We start from the raw sequence: 12,658 nt of genomic DNA, 5'->3' as shown, positions 1-12,658 counted from the left end.
TCGCAGGTTCTATACACGGAGCAATGATTGGTGCGATCCTACAAATAGTTGTAACGGGTCTGTTTGTACTTTATGTCTGTTGTTTGAATGTTTGTAAAAGTCCCCGCGTCACAAAAGAAATTTTAAGTGCGGGAGAACAATTTTTTAATTGAAGAAACGAAAAAACGTATTATTATTTTATTTCGGACAATTTGCTGTTTATTTAAAGAAAATAATTTTTTGTTAGTGCAGTCTGGAGGCTCGGAAAATTAGCAGTAAATTTTGATTTTAAACGACATGAGCAAATATAATATGCTTGTAATATAATAACCTGAGGCCTAAAAAGATCTGTTTTAAATTACTTCACACATTAATCGTTGCCACCTTGGTATCATTTCACAGTGTTAACAAATAGCCTTACACCGTTTCACATAGTACCTACTTACAAACATTTCTCAATATATAATTATATACAAACTATTATTATAAATGCCAACGTATGTCTGTCTGTATCAAGGTGAAACTATTGAATCGATTTTGATGACATTTAGCAAGGAGATAGTTAAAGATATGGGGTAAAAGAAAAAAAAGTTTGCAAGGATCATACCAAGCGGCGTTCTCTGGTCTCTGCCTGAAATAAGCGTGATTTTGTGTATGTATGTATGTTTACATGAAGATAGTTGAAGACATGGAGTTAAACATATGCTACTTTATTTTTCATAAATCAACCCTAGTGCAACCCCAACCCTTCTATAACACTTTAAATGCTTAAGTCTGTGATTAAGTATGTTTGTTACTCTTTCACGCAAAGCTACAAAATTGATTTTGTTGCAATTTGGCACGCAAATTGTTTATATCCTACCTACATGACGACACAGGAAACTTTTGACAACGGAAAATCTGCTGACTCAGACGAAGTCGCGGGTAGAAGCTATTATAATTATATAACACGTTCATAATGTAGCCGTGACGGACATACGACCACACCCACTGAGACTAAGACGAACATCTCTGACGCGTTCTACATAGTGGATTTTACATGGTACTTTCGATTGACATCCGCATGTGTGTCCATTGATTACGCCATATTAGTTTATTTTTATATTTTCTTATAATTTTAATAATTATTTCCTTTTTTGGGAGATGTAAAGGCAAAGATGTGATGCTAGAAAATGCATGTTTATATTGCTTTTTTATAGGGTCTTTATTTCGCATGGCTTTTTACCAAATGCATGTAATCTTAATACCTAAGATATACATGTTTAAAAATATTGATTTAAAAGAAAAATCCGAGCCAGATATTTTACGGACCTTAAAAACTGTTGGTTATTAAGGTCCGCTCTCACAAATAAGTATCAGATAACCTATCTGGTAGATAAAATAACGGCAAATGAATGAAAACAACTGTCAAAAATCCTGATACACTACGCAATACTTATTCAAAAGTAGTCAACTTCGCCCTTAATCTTCCAGCAAATTTCAACTATCAACAACTCAAACTATTGCCAAAGGTATAATAAATTGCTTTAAAATTAATTCTGACAGCTTGTCAAGACAAGATAAATACTTTTGTTGAGGCAAGTGAATGGGCGCAGATATTTGAGGGCAGATAAGATCGGAACAAACCTGTAGTACAACTATTGCGATTACTATTCCACCTGCGAAACGTTCATTAGTACCACTTTCCCTTTCTGCTATGAAGAAGCTTTAACTACATAAATACGTATGTATATACTATGAGACATGTACTAACAAGAGGATATTTGCATTGTAGAACTTTCCTGCTGCTAGGCTAGGGTCTGATTGGGACGCGGAGTATCCAATTGGAGGTACCACGTCCTGGTCACTTTATGGTGACTGTTAAAGGAACACCGTCAGGTTTTTAGTCGGTATGCCCAAATTTAAAAAAGCAACAAAAGCCGGAACGCCTAGCTGGCGAGAGAGCCCGACAGACCCCCGCTACCTCTCTAGATTTTTATTTTACTGACGAAAAAAACAAGGCTAGGGTCTGTCCCGAACCAGGGAGGGGTTAAGCCTTGAGTCCACCACGAGAATCAATCAGCCAAGTGCGGGGATTTTCATGGCCTTAAGAGATCTTTTAAGGCATGCGCAGTTTCATAACGACGTCTTCCTTTACCGTTAGAACAAGTGGACACACATAACTTAGAAAAGTTATCGGTGTTTTGCCTCGAGTTTGAACTGGCGACCACTTGAATAGTAGGTACTATTAAGTGAATAATATTTATATTGTAGAATTATTTACATGAATCTCGCCCTTTCCCACGGTGTGTAAGGAAAGCCTAGTGCTACAATTCCTACAAATTTAGCTTTATTCACATCCATACATCATGTCATACAGGACCACCGGTTACGAGTACTACGCACCTGACCTTTATGCAATCATCTGGATACTATAACCAATAGAATTTACTTTGCAACAACAAACTAAGATGAAAAAATAAATAAGTAAACTACAAAAGAAATTCTGACTTCAAAAGCCCCATTCAATTACAATCTTTTTCGTTCAAGATATTTCAATAAACCACTCATAGTATCCGTTACTCTATTACAATGGCTCCGATATTGATATCTAACTATTGATTCTATTAGCTATGCAAATAAATTACATGCTGAGTTTATTTATTACGGAACTATAGAGTGATGTAATAATATTTTTTTCATCTGGCAACCCATTGAGTAATGGCGGCTCCCTTGGCGGCAAATTGACGTTGACGATTGTTTGAAGAGCTTTTTACTGTTTTACGTGACTTAAAACGAGAAATAAATGTTGTAATTAGTTGATTTTTTATTTTATTTTATTTTACAAACCGTTTTATTTTAGTTTTTATAGGCCTATAACTCGATACAACGTAATATACAATGTCCGTTTTATGTTTTATGTAGTTAATCTAACTTTTAATGATTAATTCTGTGTATTTCCAAAATAAAGTCGCTCTATCAAACAGACCACTATGATGCATAAGCCTGCGGATCACTGATGTTTTAAATTCTGGATTTTGAAGTCACATCACACGCAAGGCACTCTACTAAATTGTTGGACTATACTTACGATTTTTTATGACTTATGTAAGGTACCTTATTTGGTTATAAAACACCATAATTAAAACCAACATATTTCTACCAACCAATTACCAAAAATGGTTACATTAATATGCAAATGGACATTTCGAATACCACAGGGCTTAACGAGTATGACTTCACTTTAAAAACAAACATTATTAGATAATTAAACTAATTATTTTATACAAGAAGATACCTGACCACCTGTACCACCATTTTGATTAAGTGGTTATTAACATTCTAGGTTATAATTCCACGGTGTTTTAACAGTTCCGCGTGTTACATTATGTACCCGATACGGATAGAAGATGATTTAGTTATGAGCATAACAAAACGCCCATGTAACGTAATCGTTTACGCAAGACTCACCGTCCCTTATAGACTGGTTTCTAATGGAAATGATGAGCAAAATATTTCGAAAAAGATCCTCTGTATAACGTGAAAGATCTCACTTAGGTTAATCAAAGAATTTGACGTTGATGCTCAGAATGTCAACTTCCTAAAATGTCCCCTGGTACCAAAATGTCAACTTCCCATAATGTCCCTTTCCCAAAATGTCCATTTCCCAAAATGTCCATTTCCCAAAATGTCCCTTTGTCAAAATGTCCATTTCCCAAAATGTCCCTTTCCCAAAATGCCGCTTTCCCAAAATGTCCCCCATTCTTAGAATTAAGCGTTACAACCCAACTAAAAAATAAAATACAAATAATCGTCCTCACTTGTGATTGGAAGTAAAGAATAGAACACAACATAAAAGAGAATTTACAGATCCAAATTAAAACTTTTAAATCGGATTATGAAATTGCCATCATGAACGCAGTTTCGGCGGTTTTTCCGCAGGCTAGAGTGACTGGTTGTTACCATCACTTCAATGCAGCGATTTGGAAATATTCAAAAAAAACAAAATTGAATAAATCAAGAGCTGGTCGTAACGTGACTAGAATGAGTGCCATTCTTCCTTTGGTGCCGGCAAATCATATACCAGGCGCATGGAATTATATTTTGGAAACAGCGCCAAATACATCAGAGATGAGGCTTTTTCGCAGTTATTTCGAGTCTACCTGGTATCCCAAAAAATCACCGTTAATATTAAGCTGCGCTGGCCAACGCCATAGAACCACCAATGCTCTAGAAGGATGGCACCGACGTGTAAATAGCCTTATACCAAAGAATCCAAATTTGTATTATTTTTTAAATAAGATAAAAAAAGAAAGCAAATACTGGGATGGCCGTATACAGGATTCACTATTTAAGCAGACCAACCGCAGAAGAAGGCTCAGAGATATTGAGTTCGATAGAAAATATGCAAGATATTTAAAACAATTACAAGGAAATCATCTCACAATTGAACATTTTTTAAAGAAATTGATATTTTTGAGACTTACTTTATTTAATTGAATTTATTTCTAAATTTGATAATAATTTAACGCTTAATTGTGTCAGTCTGTATCTGACTATTGAAATCCTATTGAATTACTGTGTACTTGAACGTTTTAGTTCTAATTAAAGTTATGTTTTAGTTATTTTTTTATAATTATGTTGATAATATATAACTATATTTCATTTCGAATTCCTTTTCTAATAAATAATTGACGAAAGAGTTGATACCACAAATATTTAAAATTAAAAATTTGATTATTATATTGTTTTTTATTTTTTAGTTGGGTTGTAACGCTTAATTCTAAAAATGGGGGACATTTTGGGAAAGCGGCATTTTGGGAAAGGGACATTTTGGGAAATGGACATTTTGGGAAAGGGACATTTTGGGAAATGGACATTTTGGGAAAGGGACATTATGGGAAGTTGACATTTTGGTACCAGGGGACATTTTAGGAAGTTGACATTCTGAGCCTCAACGGAATTTGAGACATTACATTTTAAAGGGCCAGCTGGTAGCCAGTAGCTTGAAAGTCTGACAACCAATTTTAACGAAAGGTATCGTATTGTAAACCAGGTAACTGGGTTGTAGAGCCAGGCTCCATGTAAAATACTGATATTCAGCTGCATCCAGTGAGACTGGAAGCCGAGTCCAACATAGTTTGGCAGAAAGACTAGGCTGATATACGTTTTAAAAAGCCACCTCTGATAGAATCTTCGCCTTGTGTTTGTGGACTAAAAACGAGATTTTAAACGTCATATTAAACAACCTCAGTTACACAGGTAATACAAATTATGAACATGATACAAAAATGGAAGGATTTTTTTTGTGTAGACCTAAAAAGCAAAACTTAAAAATATGCTCAGAGACCATTATACCAAATCAAAATTCACGTGTTGTCAGGTACTATTATCCTACAAAAACAAATCTATAAACACAATTACAAAACAATAAATATCCTACAAAACCCACAATTCCCTTCAAACGTGGGCTCTCAATAATTGAAGGTTGTACGAATATGTGCTTGCATCTTCTGCGAGGCGTCGTCGAACAATGATCGTCCCACACACAGCTCAGTGACACAAGGTCGTTAGTCGCACCTACATACGTAACACATACGGCTGACTTTGACGTTTTACTTCTAGGAGATTTATATACAAGTTATAGACAAAATTCTGCAGGCCTGTATGTGTGTGTGTGATTTTATAGACGGATAGTTTTTTTATCAGTATGCGTGTTACGAGAAAAAGAAGAATGCCGTGAAAGGTAAATTTTGTAGTTTCGCTTAATTAAACGTAGAATTTTGGAGTCTTTTTAGCTACATTTATGAGGATCCGAAACAATCTATACATGAAAAAGCTACCTGTACTATCCCCCTCTACAGCAAAAGATCTTCTTCCTTCCGCCTATTTCTATCTAAAGATATTTGTGGAAACAAACCATACTAGGCTTAGAAAAATCATATCATTACGAAATGACTATAATAGCTACCAAAACAACTAGCTACCTTCTGGACTTTGCCCCTAAAAGAAAACAGGAATGCAGATGACAAAACCTTATCTTTCACCATCTTCAAAACCAGTTGCGGTGTCTTTGTACTCCATAAATACCTCCACAAAAGCGTCAGGTGTAAATTTACAAAGCTAAGTGATAAATCTTACGTAGATATCATCAGCGTTCGTCATTTTCTACGAAAGTTTCACTTAACTGGTCGACAGAGAAACTTGCTGTATCGCCAAATTCATCAACGGGTTTTCGCGGTGCAAAAGTTTTTGCAAGACTTATAATAATGATATGACAAGTTAAAAGAATGCTTCATGTTGATTTCGGTCATAATTTTATTTCATCTATTAAAATACTTTTTCAGTGGAACACTAATGTCATATTTTTTTGTAGGTGAAGGAATTTTCTGAATACCGAATTGAAATTACATGCTTAATCATTTAACTTTAGAGTTTATAACTTTCAAAGACACTCCTTTCGTATGTCTCCTGTTTTTAACCGACTTGAAAAAAAGGAGGAGGTTCTCAATTCGACTGTATGTTTTTTTTTGTTTTTGCTTTCCTCGCAGTGGCTTGCGACTACATTCAGACACTCAAAGATATTCGTCGAGTGCTATAAAGACACGAAAACACTGACACACATGCCTTTTCTATACTAATCTATACTAATATTATAAAGCTGAAGAGTTTGTTTGTTTGTTTGTTTGAACGCGCTAATCTCAGGAACTACTGGTCCGATTTGAAAAATTCTTTCAGTGTTAGATAGCCCATTTATCGAGGAAGGCTATAGGCTATATAACATCACGCTACGGTCATTAGGAGCGGAGTAGCAACGAAAAATGTTACAAAAACAGGGAAAATTTTGACCCATTCTCTTAGGTGACGCAAGCGAAGTTGCGCGGGTCAGCTAGTCTTTAATAAAATTTAATATTTCACTGTAATACGATCTAGAATAATACCGCGACAAACAATTTATGTAATAATGTCAGTAAAAGTACTGTGTTATGTGCGTAATCGAATTACTTGTAAATCGTAATCGATCAACTTTTACATGTGTTGCTTATGATTTTGTGCAATTTTATTTTAGAGCAAGGTTTTTATACGCTACAATTTTTGGTAACGTTTTTTTTACATGTTATATACATTTTTTACTGCAGTTCAGTTATATTCTGAACTAGCTGACCCGCGCAACTTCGCTTGCGCCACATAAGAGAATGGGTCAATATTTTCCCCGTTTTTGTAACATTTTTTACCTTCTTTCTGCTCCTTTTGGTCGTAGCGTGATGATATAGCCTATAGCCTTCCTCGATAAATAGGCTATCTAACAGTGAAAGAATTTTTCAAATCGGACCAGTAGTTCCTGAGATTAGCGCGTTCGAACAAACAAACAAACTCTTCAGCTTTATAATATTAGTATAGATTATAATATTAGTTTAGATAGTATAGATAAGAATAGACGGTTGTACTGATTTGACCCATAGGCGTTTGACCACGGAATCAGTGATGTATGAGCCCTTGTTATTTAAAAAGTACATACATACATAGTTAAATACATACATAAAATCACGCTATTATTGACATATTTTTTTGTTTCTGAGTAGCCCACTCGTGCCCGGTTTCTAAGTACATTTAGCGGTAGTTTATCTATTCAATAGCGTTTTTTGTATGAGTTTAAACGCTGTTGAATAGACAAACTACCGCTAAATGTACCTCAGAAACTGGAGGTCGGACATAAAAAAAAATATAAATTATTAATTTTAAAAGTACCTACATATTATGACAGAATACCTACCATTTTAAGAATATCACTTGGCCTGAGTTAGTAATTTTCGGTGAACATATTACAGATTGACCCATCAAACCAACAAAACAAGCAGTAAAAAGGCCAAAATATCAACTTATTGTGTTGATGACTGAACACAGAAACTGAAAGTGAGAAAGATAGTAAAGTCTTTTGTTGTTGAACGAGAGTCGTTAACCTTTACATTTCAATTTACCGTTATAAGAAGCGAGTATTACACCGACACGTGTTGCTCGTTGCACCTGTACTTCGGAGAAATGAATGAGCATCTGTTGTAGAAGAAAAGTTGCATTCATAATATTATATTTGATTCCTGATTCAGCATACAGTACAAGAAGAAATATAAACGGAAAAACATAGATACCAACTTTATTTTTCATGCTACGATCTATACTAATATTATAAAATTGTATAGTTTGTTTGTTTGAACGAGGTAATCTCAGGAACTACTGGTTTGAGGGAAAAAATATAGTACTGTTGGATAGCCTATTTGTTGAGGTAGGCTATATAACATCACGGTACGGCCAATAGGAGCAGAGTACCAGTAAAAAATGTTACAGAAACGGGAAAAATTTTAACTCATATTTTTCCCCGGCAAAATGGTTGAACTGATTTAGATGAAATTTTGCAATATTGAGGACAAAAAACACGGACCTTTATGTTGAAGCAGGCGAAAACAAACGCGAGCATAAGGTTAGACTCAAAAATGCCAAATAAAAATACCGAAACTAGCGGCTAAACGGCTGTTTTCCTAAAACATCGACCTTTAGATTGATCTTGAAACACTTACAGGCGTCCTCTACTGAAACTTATCAGAATTATAAACTCATTGTTAAGTATGACATCACGTAATATAAAATAACAGTGTCACTTAGAACATGTCCGTTTTGTCACGCACTACCAATGTCAGATGAGACACGTGACAAATTGTATAAATACTATAGTTTTATCAGATACTACATTATCTATACTTCTATACTGATATTATAAAGCTGAAGAGTTTGTTTGTTTGTTTGTTTGAACGCGCTAATCTCAGGAACTACTGATCCGATTTGAAAAATTCTTTCGGTGTTAGATAGCCTATTTATTGGGGAAGGCTATAAGTTATGTACTATCACGCTACGACCAATAGGAGCAGAATAGAGAGAGAGAGCAGTAAAAAATGTTACAAAAACGGAGAAAATTATGACCCATTCCCTCTTAAGTGACGCAGGCGAAGTTGCGCGGGTCAGCTAGTAGTTAATCTATACTAATATAATAAAGCTGAAGAGTTTGTTTGTTTGTTTGTTTGTTTGAACGCGCTAATCTCAGGAACTACTGGTCCGATTTGAAAAATTCTTTCAGTGTTAGATAGCCCATTTATCGAGGAAGGCTATAGGCTATATAACATCACGCTACGGTCATTAGGAGCGGAGTAGCAACGAAAAATGTTACAAAAACGGGGAAAATTTTGACCCATTATATACGATTATATTACTATAATGCGAAAACCAAGATCCTACACTCACCGCCGTATTTCCGCATTCAACTAAGCAATTTAAGTATGCCCAGAAGCGATCCAGTTTATCAACACTACAGATTTATCTATCGCAACAAAAATGTAGATAGGCCGCGTTTCAAACAGATCGGAATTTATCCAGCTCTCTAAAGTGTATCTATGATCTATGTATCTATGAAATTGGAGCACGTAGTTATTTCTACTCATGTATCAAACACGTAGATATTAAGAAATTTAACTATCAACGTACTTTCTTATCAATTATGCATTTTATCAAGTTATATGTTTTGACAATTCTATTTACTTTCTGATTATTTCTAAATGTAACTACCTATATAAAAATTGACCAAGAAGGGATGCCTTAAAGTTAAGTTTTATATTTAATAGATAAAAAATTACATTCTTAGATTGACAGCATTTAATAACTTCGAAGCAGTAGCTATTAATGACACAGAATATGTATGTTTTTTGTCTATTGGGATTTTCCTTTCCTGTAAAATAATAGGAGAAAGGGACATTAGTTGCTGGGCACATTAGTTGAAGAAAATGAGGAGTTTAAAAAAATAATATTAATATTTCTATGTTGCAATGTGCACCTGTTCTAAATTATTTTTTATCACAAAAACACCTTACGGTCATAACTATAAATCCACTATCCCACCATAATCATTGGAACTGTCTCAATCATCAATTGTTCAGGAGGTAATGGTTGCCAGAAGCCCTTTTTACACGATCAACGGTTGGCCAATACGACAGTTCACACGATACACTTCGTGGCCGACTATTATGTACAATTGTGGTGTTAGGCAATGTTTCGATCTGTTTTATTGAAGTGCTGATGACAATTGTTTTTGAAACTGTTTTGTCCTACTCTTTTATTCATATTTTGACTGATATAAAAATATTACCTGGTTATCTGGCTTTTCTTTTCAGAATTTTGGATTAATAGTAGCATAATACAGCACTCGCGAATACTATATTTTATAAAGAAACAGTATCCGCAAGCGCTGTTGCTATTTTCACGAAGACTTTTTTTCTTTCTTTATTCTTTCGCGAATTAAAAATCCACGAAATAATTTAAAGTTAAGCTTTATAGCTCTCATTACATATTAGAAAAAAATTACGTCGATTAAAAAACGCTAAGGCAAAAAAAATAACATTTTAGTGAGTTAGTTCACCATTACAATATATTCAAAGCCTCGTGAAACAGAAGGCGAGTCAATGGCAAAAAACTATACTTCTGTATTATTTTAGAATAGCTACTATACACATATTACCCATGTGAATAAGTGATTTAAAATTGTGTATGTTCTTACATTTTACGCAACAAAGGTCCATACGGTTAAGGTTATCCACGAATTGCGTGTAATAATCATAAAAATAACATGACGTTATATCCAATAATATAGTGATCTTTACTCCCTATTACAATTATAGGTGAGGAATTAATTGCAGGTCACTTGCTTTACCTCAAGTTACTGTTATTATTAAGTTATTAAACTTGATCTTTGAACTTTACTCTTTTGGTAAACTTTATTGGGTTAATTTGAAGATAAAAATATGTTTCTGTTGTTATTAAGTACAAAATCAATATATTTATTTTATTTTATTCTTCCAAAATCCCTGACTCAAGACCGAACCTCTTCGTTATTCCTGGAAGAAACCCTAGCCCGGCAATGGGACATTAATAGGAAAACTTTTTTTCTTTAGTTATTTACTGCTCAAAATCATAAGAAAAGCAAATGTAAATATGTAACAAAATGTTCTATAATAAATACTAGATATAAAAGTCTAGTAAATTAAATACACAACTCCACGTGGCCTTAGGTTGGCCTTAAAAGTTTACATAATAGGGTAAAGCACCCAGTAGTCAGCCTTTTAGTGAAAATGTCAATTTGATTTAGCCATATTTTTAACATTTACAACTAGATGTAAAATCATTAGTCATTGTATGAAAGGTAATTTATTAAACTTTAAGTCTCTAACAAAATATCATATTCATAAGTTTATTATGGAAAAAATCCACATTAAACAAAATATGGCACTTTTTACCAGTAGTCAGCCCCATTTCGCCAGTAGTCAGCCATGTCTTACCCAGTAGTCAGCCTCTTACTTACTCAATACAAATGTTCTATTTTAAATATATTTTTATTGAATTCTCCAGGAAATAAAGCACATTTGCAATAATTCCATGCAGTACAATTTATACATCCATTAATTTTTAACCCCCGACGCAAAAAGAGGGGTGTTATAACGTTCGACGTGTCTGTCTGTGTGTCTGTCTGTCTATGGCATCATAACTCCCGAAAGGATGCAGTGATTTCAATTTAGTTTTTATCAATTAAAGGTGACATATGTGCGAGTGTTTTTAGACATGTTTGATGAAAATCGGTGGAGCCGTTTAAAAGTTGTAGTGGGTTAAAGTGGGGAGATTAACCGAATGTCTGCAAATTTACTCGGACGGGGTCTCAAATGGCTTCGCATGCTGAGAAAGTTGGTGGTGGGAAAGTCAGAATGGCTTAACCTAACCACCAACCTATAAAAAGTATAAAATAAAAAAATATATTGTGAAATCGGGGGTTTTCAAGATTTTAATTTATAGTTATTAGCACTTAGGTAATTGATTTCTAAATGTTTTCTAGTCAATCTTTCTTCACACGGTTCACAGCGATAAAAGTTTATTTTCTGTTCCTTTATTCCTTCTATTTCTCAACTCTCCCCAATCTACAAAAGATGCTCTCTTCTATAAAACTATTTTAGCTTTCTTGATGTGTTGATACATAAGTCAATGGTAGGCTAGGAAATAGAAGGTAGATGATAGAAGTAACTGGTATCATTCCTTTCTTTTCTCATTTTCCAAAATTCCTTCGTGTTTCGGAAGGCATGGTAAATTGTAGGTCCCGGCGGGCATTCAAGGATCTCTGGCAATCGTTGCCATTAGTCAGAAGCTTGAAAATCTGACAACCAATCTTATGGTAGTCGTGGTATAGCCCAGGTAACTGGATTGTGGAGGTCATATAGGCAGTTGCTCTATGTAAAACACTGGTATTCAGCTGCATCCGGTGAAACTGGAAGCTGATTCCAGCATACTGTGACCAGTTTCTTAGGGCAGCCATTTGTTTTTGGGAGTGCACTTAGTCTAGCTTAATGGTACGGGGCATTTGTGCGACTATTAAACGATTTCGGACTTGTAGTGTCATAATAATGTGTGAAATGCCAAGTACTCGACTCGTTTCCATGATTTTCATAACGTTTTTGATCGCCACCATAGCACATGACAATTATTCCTCTTTATACAGAACTTTTGGTCTTTTTGATACGATACTATTCGAAAACAAGTAACTAAGTTTTGTGCCAACATAGCCGTCCACAAATTTGAACCTTAATGAAAGGATTTAAGACCCAATTTCATTTAGCAA

At 34.5% G+C, this 12,658-nt stretch overlaps 1 protein-coding gene across 3 annotated transcripts in view; it reads right to left on the bottom strand.

Moving 5' to 3' along the window:
• nahoda (DOMON-like domain-containing protein nahoda) overlaps positions 1 to 12,658 on the bottom strand; it is a 107,373-nt gene that overhangs the window by 58,349 nt on the left and 36,366 nt on the right. The gene's annotated exons all lie outside the window — the stretch shown is intronic.

This window comes from Anticarsia gemmatalis, chromosome 23, assembly GCF_050436995.1.
Source record: "Anticarsia gemmatalis isolate Benzon Research Colony breed Stoneville strain chromosome 23, ilAntGemm2 primary, whole genome shotgun sequence".
Taxonomy (NCBI): Eukaryota; Metazoa; Arthropoda; class Insecta; order Lepidoptera; family Erebidae; genus Anticarsia; species Anticarsia gemmatalis.
The sequence above is the reverse complement of the archived record's forward strand: the minus strand, read 5'-3'. Positions and strand labels throughout refer to the sequence as shown.